Raw genomic sequence first — 11,490 nt, 5'->3', positions numbered from 1 at the left:
CTTGTCTAATGAGGCGTGGAAGGTAGCTTTTCCGTAGTCAGAGGTTAGGGTTGGTCAGTAGGAGATTTCTGATCATAGCCCTCTTCTAGTTTCTCTAGGGGAGACGAGGAGTAGGTCGCCTCCTACGTTTATCTATTTTTCTCATTGGGTGGAGGTTGAGGGTTTTATTGATACTATCAAGTCAGTGTGGAGAAGGTCTGAGGATGTGTCTCTTATGATTAGCTTTGTGCGAAATTTGAAGGCAGTGAAGTGGGTTTTATATGCATCGTTTGGTAGGCATATCTCTGTGTTAACTGATAAGGTGCGAGTGGCTAGGTAGGTTATGGAAGCTACTCAGGCTGAGGTGGAAAGGGATCCTGATTCAGAGTCAGTGTGTGCGAAGGCAGCTCGAGCCATTGAGGTGTTCTGGTTAGTGGCGAGATTGGAGGAGGCGTTGCTCCGGCAGAAGGCCAGAGTGAGGTGGCTGAAGTTAGGTGATATGAACACAACTTTTTTTCTCGCCAGACGGTGCATGACAGGGTAGCAGGGGTGGCGGTAGAGTTCTTTTGGGGTAGTTTAGGATCTCAGCCTGTGGGGTATAGGGATCTTACTGCTCGAATTGGGGATATTGTGCAGTTCAGCTGGTCCGAGGAGGGGATGGAGGCGCTTGGTCGCCCAGTGAGTCGGGATGTGATTCAGAAGGCTTTATTCTCGATGAAGTCTGGGAAAGCTCCTGGGCCTGATGGGTTTTCGGTGGATTTTTCAGAGTTGCTTAGAGTGTAGTTGGGGATGATTTCTGTGATGTTGTAAACTTTTTTTAGTCCTGTTACATACCTGGTGGAGTTAATTCTACTGCTATTACTTTTATTCTAAAGAGGCGGGGAGTTGAACGTATAGAGGAGTTTCGTCCTATTTCTTATTGCAATGTTGTGTATAAATGTATCTCAAGGATTTTAGTTGAGAGATTGCTGTTGTGGTTGCCTGCTTTCATCAGTGGTAATTAGTCTACATTTGTTTCGGATAAGTCGATTTTCAATAACATTTTATTGTGTCAGGAGCTTATGGGGGGCTATAAGGAGGGCAGAAGGAAGTCGCGTTGTGTGTTGAAGGTAGACCTTCAGAAGGCGTATGATTCGATCAATTGAGATTTTTGTTTGGTATGTTGCTGGCTATAGGTACGCCCTTTCAGTTTGTTAGTTGAGTGAGAGCTTGTGTTACTTTGCCTACGTTCTCTGTGATGGTTAATGGTTCCCTTGAGGGATTTTTTTCTGGTAGGAAGGGGTTGAGGCAGGGGGGTCCGTTGTCTCCTTTGTTGTTTGTGATAGTGATGGAGGTCTTGTCTAGGTGGTTGGATAAACCTCCTGTGTGGTTTAGGTTCCATGATCGGTGTGAGTGTGTCGGCCTGACTCATTTGGTTTTTGCAGACGATTTGATGATTTTCTGTGCAACTGAGAGAGATTCTTTGGAGTTTTGAGGCAGGTCCTGACAGATTTTGCAGGGATATCTGGGTTAGTTGCAAATGTTGGGAAGAGTTCCATGTTTGTTGCGGGTGTGGAGTCTGGGGAGGCAGAGGAACTAGCTGTGTTTATAGGTTTCTCTCTTGGTTTACTGCCTGTTAAGTATCTGGGATTACCTTTATTGATTGGTCGGTTGAGGGCTGTGGATTGTGCGCCTTTGATAAAGAGGATTACAACTCGTATTAGAAGCTGGCAGCGCAGTCCCTCTCCTTTGCTGAGAGGTTGCAGCTTGTTAGGTCTATTTTACAGTCCTTTCAGGTGTTTTGGTATAACATCTTCATGTTTCCTGCGTGTGTAACTCATGAGGTTGATTGTCTGTTACGTAGTTATTTATGGAAGGGTATGCCGTTGGGAGGGGGGGGGGGCTGAGTATGAAACATGTGGCCTCAATGGAACCAGGTTGCTATAATGAACTGCTCTGGATTCTCTTAATTAAATCGAGATCATTATGGGTGGCATGGGTGGAGGCGTATATTTCGCGTGGGCAATCTTTGTGGGCTGTTTGGAGTTAGGTTAGGAGGTCTTAGTACTTGAGGGCTATCTTGCGAAGTAGAGATAGATTCAAGCATCTGGTTCGTTTGATGGTCAGTGATGGACGGTCTTGTTTTGTTTGGTGGGATCATTGGCTGCCGGTGGGTGCGATTTTGGATTCATATGTGTCTACGATAGTTTATAATGCAGAGAGTAGTTTTGAGGCGTGATTGTCGGAGTTCATGGATGGTGAGGGAGGTTAGAGGTGGCCTATAGTGTCTTGGGAGTTGCTTGAGATCTGGGGTCTTATTAAGGTAGTAGGGCTTAGGTTGAGGGGGGAGGATTATTGGGTTTGGGTGCCGGATGCTAGTGGTCGGTTTTTTATCGATAGTGCGTGGGAGAGTTTGCATCCTCGTTGTCCTAGGGTGTCTTAGGCTGGTATTTTTTGGGCAGAGGGAGGTATTCCGCATCACTCATTCTACGCGTGGTTAGTTGTGAGGGACAGGTTGGGTACACGGGATTGGTTGAGGAGTTGAGGTGTGTTGTCAAAGAGGGGTATCTTCTGTGTGGAGGAGGTGTGGAGTCGCAGGATCATTTATTTTTTGAGTGTGGGTTTGGGAAAGAGGTGTGGTCTGCTGGGTTGCATTAGTTGGGTTCGTCTCATTGGGTGGCAGATTGAAATGTAGAGTTAGTTGATTGCGCCGGGTGGGGTCGGGTAAGGGGTACGTAGTATTTTTAAAATGACAAGAAAAAAAATATATAAACTTGACATTTGTACAGTATGAAGAATTGTGTCAACGTGAAAAAAATCCGAAAAACACCAAACCTTCGCCTTTTTTTTTTTGTCATTTTCTTGATGTTTTTCTTTAAAATTACATATTACTTGATGTTTTTCATAAAAATGACAAGTAATTAAAATTGCAAACGTCAAGAAATGTAGTTTTTCTAGTAGTGCATATGGAAAAAAATATACTATATTCACATGCCTAACAATCATCAATAACTCGCACATGAAAGTCACATAGGTTATAGTATATAGTATATATGTGATTTATTTGTACATTTTGTTTTCAAATAATTGGAGGACATCTTCTATCTTAGTATCATATACATGTGTATATATGACAAAGTATGTGGAATATATTTCTCAATAGAAACGAGACTTACATTAACATATGAATTATATATTATATATAAAACCTTAAATTTGTACTTGTTCTAAATACATTGGGAATAAACCTCGTACATATTTGAAATAAACCTTGCATATATATACATAAATACTGCCAAGAACCCGGTGTCGGACGCAAAAGGAAGAAATGGAATTCTATATATCGACGAATGAGAACCTTAAACGTAACTACCCTATCATATTCTTAAAATTTAATGATATATACCATATTAGTTAATAAATGAAATAAGAAATCATTAAATGAAAATCCAAAATTAATGATGATATATAAAGTAATTAATGATTATTAAAAAAATATCTAAATAATTAATGTTAATTTCATTTTGATTTTTTTAATATTTTAATTATAAAATAATATGTTTTTTTTTTCAAATGTATTGTAATTAAAGTGTGAGGTGGAAAATCAAACCTTTATCCTCGAGGTCGATAGTACAAACACTATGCCAGTTGAGCTACGCTCATGTTGACAAACCACGAGGTTGATATTATGAACACTATACAAGTTGAGCTGTGCTCTTGTTGGCAATAATATAAAAATTTAATATGATAAAAGTACTATAAAGTTAAAATTATCTTAAAATTATGTAGAAATCTAGTTATGAAATATAATTAAAATTGAGGATATTTCTAAAATATTATTTGAGAAGAAGGCCAATTCTCCAAATCTTTCTAAAATTTATTTCAGCCTATTCAATTTTGGTCCATTCAATAAGTTTTATATGGAAAAAGTACCTTTTGGTTCATAGATATTGAATTTAATTTTTGTTTGGTTTAAATTTCAAAATGTTCCATTTTTATTCGTGAGTTTTGAGTCTAACTTTTATTTGGTCCCTACATTTCAAAAAGTTACATTTTTATCCTTAAGTTTTGAGTTAATTTTTGTTTAGTTCCTAAATTCTAATATTTTACACTTTTTATCTTTGAGTTTTTACTAATGCTCTCTTTGGTATTTGATTTTGAAAGAAAATTAATGAAAACTAATTTAATAATTAATTTAATTCTTTTAAACTTAATAATAAACATTAACACCAAAGACTAAAAGTATGTTGTTCGCATAAGATTTCAAGAGAAATTTATTTCGTGGAACTTCAACTTTGTATTTGTATTAATTTTGTGGAAAGTGAGTACAATCTCTAATACACAGTATTTTGATGCTTTCAAAATAAACTATATAAACTTTAAGCTAATTGATCTTCTTGGGTGATCGGCCTTTGGGCTTGTTGATCTTCTTGGGTGATCGATCTTTGGGCTTGTTGATCTTCTTGGATGATCGGCTTTCGGGTTTGTTGATCTTCTTGGAGGATTAGGGTTCGCAAGAGGCTTCCGGAGAAACTTGTTTCGTGAAGTTGAACTTGAGTTGGTGTTGATGTTGAGGTTGATTTGATGCGATGTGGTTCGATCTCTAGTACTTGATCCTCTGATTCTCTCGGTTGGGTGGATGCGTTTGATTTGAAGAAGGAAAACACCGAACGTTCTTGTAGAAGTCTTGGAAGAGTGTTTGTGTCTTCAAAGGTCTTCTGTCTTCTAGGAGTGTAGCTTCAGGAGTCTTGAGAGTCTTCTGCTTGTTGATGAATTCTCTCTGGGCTCTCTGAATGTAAAATTACTTGTATCTTCAAAAGGACTTCAGTCTTCAAGCCGGGAAAAAGATTTTTGCTTTTTTTCCAAGTTATCAGGATCAAAGCGCTGCGCATTGTATCTTCAAAGAACTTCAGTCTTCAGGATGCTTGCATCTTCAAAGGACTTCAGTCTTCAGAATGCTTGTAGGAGTTTTCTGACTGTAGAGAATTTCTTATAAACTCTCTGGAGTATAGAATTGTTGACCCTCACAAATGAGGAGAAATCCTCTATTTATAGAGTTCTCTACTAGAATTCATGGGCTTGAGTCTAATTACTTTACTTGGCCAAAATTGGGTTTGAGCTAAAATTGGGCTTGGACCCATTTGTTGTTGGGCTGAAATACTGGGCTCGAGCTTAATCTTTAATTTAGCCCAAAATTCACCACGAGTTTGAATTGGGTTGGGCCCGAGCGACCTTAATTACTCGGCCCAGGCCCAACCCGACTTATAATTTTTCCAATAGGCTCGGGCTTTCATTGATGATGTAGTGACTCATGATTCGCCGAAATTTCTCCTTCAACAATGAAAATCAAGGTTAAACATATATTGAAATCCCAGAGACCAAATGAAAATGAAACTCAAAAATTGATAAAATATAACATTTTGAAACTTAAAGACTAAATAGAAAATAAATTAAAAATTCAAAGTTAAGAGCTAAGTGTATGTAACATTTTAAAATTTAGAGATCAAATGAAAATTATGTACATTAGTCTTTTATACCTCATTTTGTCGGTTTCCTTTTTTTTTCCTTTCATTTTTTTTTTTTTTTTTTTTTGAAGTTGATCCAATTTATTCAATTATTTTTTTAAGCAAAACACAAAACTTCCTAAATGACCATGTTAATTAATTCTATATCCATTTAAAACAAAGATCATACCAATTCAAACTTGTTTACAATTCCAATACATTAAAAAAAAAAAAAAATTGTTTTTAAAAAATTTCTTAAAACCCCCCCTTCTATTCTTCAAAATTTAAAATTGGAGCCATATGCATTTAAAAACTAAGAAAATGATATATGCCAAACAAATATATGACAAAAAAGATAAGGTAATGAAAGCCAATAGAACTGCCGACAAATTAGGATAGATTTGAAGCCGTTGTAGAATAGAATTATCAATTTGGTTGCTTGTAGACGATGCCATTCACCTACTCCCTTTTACTTCTTTTTTATTTTATTGGTTATTATCCTTATATGTTTTCATATTTTTGTTAAATTACGAGTTTAGTCGTGAAAGTTGTTTAGTGGTCAAAAATTACTTTGACTACATTATATAAAAATACTCCGGAACTTTGTATTTTGTATAAAAAATACTCTCAAACTTTTTAAAAGGTCAAAAATACCCTTAGATTTTAAAAACAGTTAAAAAATATCTTTATCATTAGTTTTGGATGAAAATTATTAGTGTTTTGTTTCAAAAATACTGTTGAACTTTCAAAAAGTAAAAAAAAAAAATACTTTTACTGTCAGTATTGATGGAGTTAGCATGCAATTAGCGGAAGAAATCAAAATCATTAAACACTCTAATTCATCAATTTTAGCATCTAAGTAAGCATGTTCATGAGAAAAAAATAGGTTTTCAGAAACATACTTTTGTAGAACTCTTTTATCTTCAAATTGAACTTGAATTTCTACTCCAAAGTGTTGTAGATCATCGTTTGATCTACCTTACTATTCTCTAGAACCTTAGATTGGATTATAGGATCCAAAATGAGCTTGAGTTGAGAGAATTTTTTGAGAGGATAGTTGATTTTCTGGTTTTTGTTGAACACTTCTTCAACAAAAATAAAAAGAAAACTTTGCATGCCTTTTTTTCTCAGCAATTAGAGTTGGTTTTGATCACCTTTCTCATGCATTCAAAATGCATCCATGAAAGACAATTCCTACTTGAAGTATTAAGTGGGATTTGGTGTTGTCTAAAGTGGAAAAAACCCACTTAGTTGAATTTTCAAATTAAAAATGAATTTCAAATTAAATTCATTTTATCTTTTAATTTTAAGAAAGATTTTCAAAATTAATTTAGAAAATTCAAAAAAATATTAATTCTATCATTAATATAAAATAATTAATTTTATACAAAAATTAATTCAACAATTAATTTCAAATAAAATTAATTCTTTAATAATTAATTAAATGATTTAATTGATTATATTAATTTAATATCAAATATTAAATTAATCATATATCAATACCACAATCACGAATCTCTATTCATGTAATTAATATTTAAAATCAAATTTAAATATTATCCAATTCTCTAATTCCATTTAATTCAATGATTAAACGTTTAATTATATTGTATATAATTACTAATTCCTTTAATTCGAATTTAAACGTTTCAAATTTACTCATCACGCTATTCTAAGGTTTAATTCATTTATGAGCTAGTAGAGGGACCTAATTGACCTACAAATCATGAGCTCCAACGATTCGAGATTAATTAGCTAAACTCTTTAAACTGTATTATTCAACATTCGTTAACTAACGAGTTACTCCACTAAAACCCAATAGTTGCATACCCCTCAGTGCAGATATATTTTCGTCCACTTGATTTAACCGTAAACAGTAAGTCGACCATTTATAGGTTGTTTGTAATAACGGCTGGGTCAATTGTTGTTTTACCCCCGAGATTACATCTTACTCCTTAAGTCCGACTAATCCTCTAATGAACAATTAGTTTGTGATCCAATCACAAAACTGAGTCCGTCTCTGGCCAGTCCGAGGATGGAGCCCATTGTTCAAGACCTGGAATCAATACTTTAGAGAACAACCTCTCTACTATCCCTAAAGTGGGTATAGGTGAATTCCGTCTTGCACCTTATGTCCCCAGCTATCTACCCGGTCTTACCTCTGAAATGAAAGGCTTATTGAGCCGACGCTATTGAGTCGGCCCTCACCTATGCAAATCTAAGGATAATCCCGAATAAACAGGAGTTCATAATTAGCTTAGGATTAAGGTCGAGTTACCTAGGTCATCGCTTTGAAATAGTCGATCTTAAACAGTAAACAGTATTATAAAATAAGTGTGACTTGTTTCTTGGTCCAATTTTACACAAACTCATGCATAGGACGGCCTCACTCATATGTCTCCACATGAAAGATTTAGGATCACATCGTTTGTACTAAATACAAAGTGGGTCGCGTCTGATAGTGTTACCAGAATAAGATACCCAACCTTATTTGTATATTATAGACTATTTTGGCTATCAACTTGAACTTGATCCACTCTTATTTCTCCACATAAAGTCCAAGTACTCATGTAACAACCATAGATTTTTAGTTTATTGGATTTAGGTTTTACAAGTGCAATTTACATATTCAATAATATATTTATTGAATAAACATCAATAACCTCTTTATTGCAAATAGAATATGTTTAATATTACAAACTATGAGTTTTAGGACATACAACCCAATAAGTATATGAACACAAATCGTTGTTACTCGTTTAAAAAAATCCTTGAACTAATTTTAAGAATTACATTAATACTATCACCCTTGCAAAAAAAAAAAAAAAAAGGTTTTAAAATACTCCTACCGTTTGTGTAGTATTCAATTTGTTTGCAGTTTTCTTGAGTTCGAAAAGAACCAAGTTTAAAACAAATTATATAGATATCATTTTTTTTCATATAGACACTCTCATTTTTCTCTCGTTTGTCCAATTTTTACACCAATTTTGCCCAACAAAACATAAACCATAACTTCAAGTTAAAGCATAAAATACCACAAAAATCCAAAGTAAAAATCTTCCCTTAAAACTTACTAAAACTATAAATACCCAAATACAAAAAGAATGTATTTAGCTATGAACACACAGTCAATTATGTACTAACATATATTCTTGATAAAACATATAGGTCCTAAGGTCCCATTGGTGCTTCCATTATTCTCTCTCTTTTTTTTTTTCTCTTTGTTATAGTCTATATACCTTAATTAAATGGGTAATTTTTTTAAATGTGATAAAAAAAAAGGTTAAATAGTTAATAGGAAGAAAAGTAAGAAGGGAGAAAAAAAAAAGAAGAGAAAATAGAGAAGTGATAGATCATAGATTGAAGTAGGGGAGAAAGAAAATGGAAGAAGTAATAAGCTGTAGATAAACGGTAAGAGCATTTTTAACTTTTTTTTTTTCTTAAGGGTACCAATACAACTTTTGAAAGTCTACAGGTATTTATGCAATGAAGTATTAATGGATTCTGTTCATATATTAACAGTATGAGTATTGTTGGACTTTTATTTAAGTCTAAGGGTATTTTTGAAACGTTTGAAAGTTCAATGGTATTTTTTAAATAACCGGTTTCCATCCAAAACTAACGGTAAGAGTATTTTTTTGAATTCTTTTTGAAAATTTTAAAAGGTTAGGGGTATTTTTGGCACAAGTACAAAGTTCAAGGGCATTTTGTATAATTTAGCAATTTTTACTTTTGATCTCTAAATTTGTATGGAAGTTGCAACTTAGTCCCTGAACTTTAATAAGTAATAATTTAATCTCTATAATTTGAATTTTGTAACAATTTAGTCCATATTATAAAAAACTCATCAAAATTAACTGTCAATTTCAATGACATAATGACAGTTGTAGGTGTATTTGGATCTAGCAAAATAAATAAAAAAATTAGTAAAAGATAAGATAAGATAAGATAAAGATTTAATCCTACCTTGTTAGGGATTAGAAAAAATTCATATCCTAATTCTAGTAGGATTAAGATTATAGATCAAATTCTCTATTTGACATTTCTAAAGTTTTTGAGACTTATTGATACAAAATTCAAAGTTCAAGGATTTGATAGACATTTTTAAAACTTGTGATATATTTTCTACATCCTTTATCTTTTATAACTTCAATCCACCCTTAAATTTGATCATAACAATTTTTTTTGATGCTGTTGAAATCTAAAGTCCAAAATATTTTAACTAAATTAGAGTAGCAACTTTAAAATCCTTCTAACTTTAATGATTTTTCATGTAAGATGAACTAGGGGCAATTGTCTCATATTCTCGCAGAAAATGTAGTTGATTAATTATTGTTCATTATAAAAATAAATAAATAAATAAAAAATAAAAGAAAGAAAGATTTTTTTTTTTAAAAAAAATAATTACAACACATATTTCATTCAAACAAAGATGAGTATGACTATTGAATAAAAAAGTTTCAAAACAGAAATAATAATCATAAAAATAGATTATGAAGAGTTAAAAAAACTGCACTAAATACCTTGATATATGAACTATACACCTCAAATATAGACATATGAACTCAAGCAAAATAACTTTGCATTACATACACAAATATATGAACTTCCCAAACAAATAACTCCATAGACATATGAACTCTAAACATTATATCTCAATTCAGTACCCCAAACAGTCCCTAAACTTCTTATCAAATAACCATTTATTTTTCGACTTTTGGATAAGATCGAAAATTTGCTATTATTTAAGTTATATAACCTATATTTGTCTATATAGAACTCAACACATTATGATTTTATTGGTGCTAGTTAGTTGCTCTTTATTTCACGTTTATGAATAATCTACAAAACAATTTTTTTTTTTTTGAAAAAAGAAAAATTAGAGGATGACATTTATCCAATATAATTTTATTATTCATATACCACATATTGAAATAACTAGAACCCTATTTGCTTTTATTTGATACATGAAGTTTCATTCATATTTTCATGTAATTACTCGTCTCATAGAGACTTGCCACTTTTGTTTAGCACTTGAAAATTCCATCTTCATGGCTAAGTTTTGGAACATCATTCTAATATTACTAGTTAAGAAGGTAAAGATCAATCCACCGACGAATTTAGTATAGGGATGGAGCTCAACCTCCCAACTATATATATATATATAATTTAACAAAACATCATGCACTTTAACTAGCCCGGTGGAAAAAGTGTCTCCCAGCCCCCTTAGACACAAATTTGAATCTTAGTCCAACACATCAAAATCCAAATACTTACTTTATAATACTAGTGAGCTTCTACTTCAATAATTCTTCGGTCTTTTAGGACCTGTTTTGTAGGCAATCTGAAAACAGAAATTTGAAAATAAAGAATTCAATAAAAACAGAGTTATATTTCATATTTTTCGATTTAGACATTAGATTCCAATTTGGTCAAGACTCTCCAGTTTATGGCTGCTTCTCTATGGTACCAGTTGTTGCTTCATTGAATTTGCTTCATTAATATGTTCATGATTCGACTTTGATCGTTATGGACTGGTATCAAGATCTAGTCCTAGACAGGCAGACTTAATTTTAACAGCGGGCACAGTAAAATGAAAATGGCTCATTCTTTAGTAAGATTATATGAGCAAATGCTTGAACCAAAATATGTTATCGCTATGGGTGCATGTACAATTACAGGAGGGATGTTCAGTATCGACTCTTATAGTACTGTTCGGGGAGTCGATAAGTTAATTCCTGTCAATGTGTATTTGCCGGGTTGTCCACCTAAACACGAGGCTGTTATAGATGCTATAACAAAATTTCGTAAGAAAATATCTCGAGAAATCTATGAAGATCGAATTAAGTCTCAAGAGGAGAATCAGTGTTTTACTACCAACCACAAATTTCATGTTGGCCCAAGTACTCATACTGGAAATTAGGATCAAGGATTACTCTATCAACCATCATCTACTTCAGAGATCATTCATCCTGAAACTTTTTTCAAATACAAAAGTACAATCTCTTCCTACGAATTAGTAAATTAG

General features: G+C 33.2%; 1 pseudogene; it reads left to right on the top strand.

The window, feature by feature from the left end:
• The first annotated feature begins 322 nt into the window (after positions 1-322).
• Positions 323-11,490, top strand: LOC120079218 (annotated as a pseudogene).

Source organism: Benincasa hispida, chromosome 6 (genome assembly GCF_009727055.1).
Source record: "Benincasa hispida cultivar B227 chromosome 6, ASM972705v1, whole genome shotgun sequence".
NCBI classification, from domain to species: Eukaryota; Viridiplantae; Streptophyta; class Magnoliopsida; order Cucurbitales; family Cucurbitaceae; genus Benincasa; species Benincasa hispida.
The sequence above is the reverse complement of the archived record's forward strand: the minus strand, read 5'-3'. Positions and strand labels throughout refer to the sequence as shown.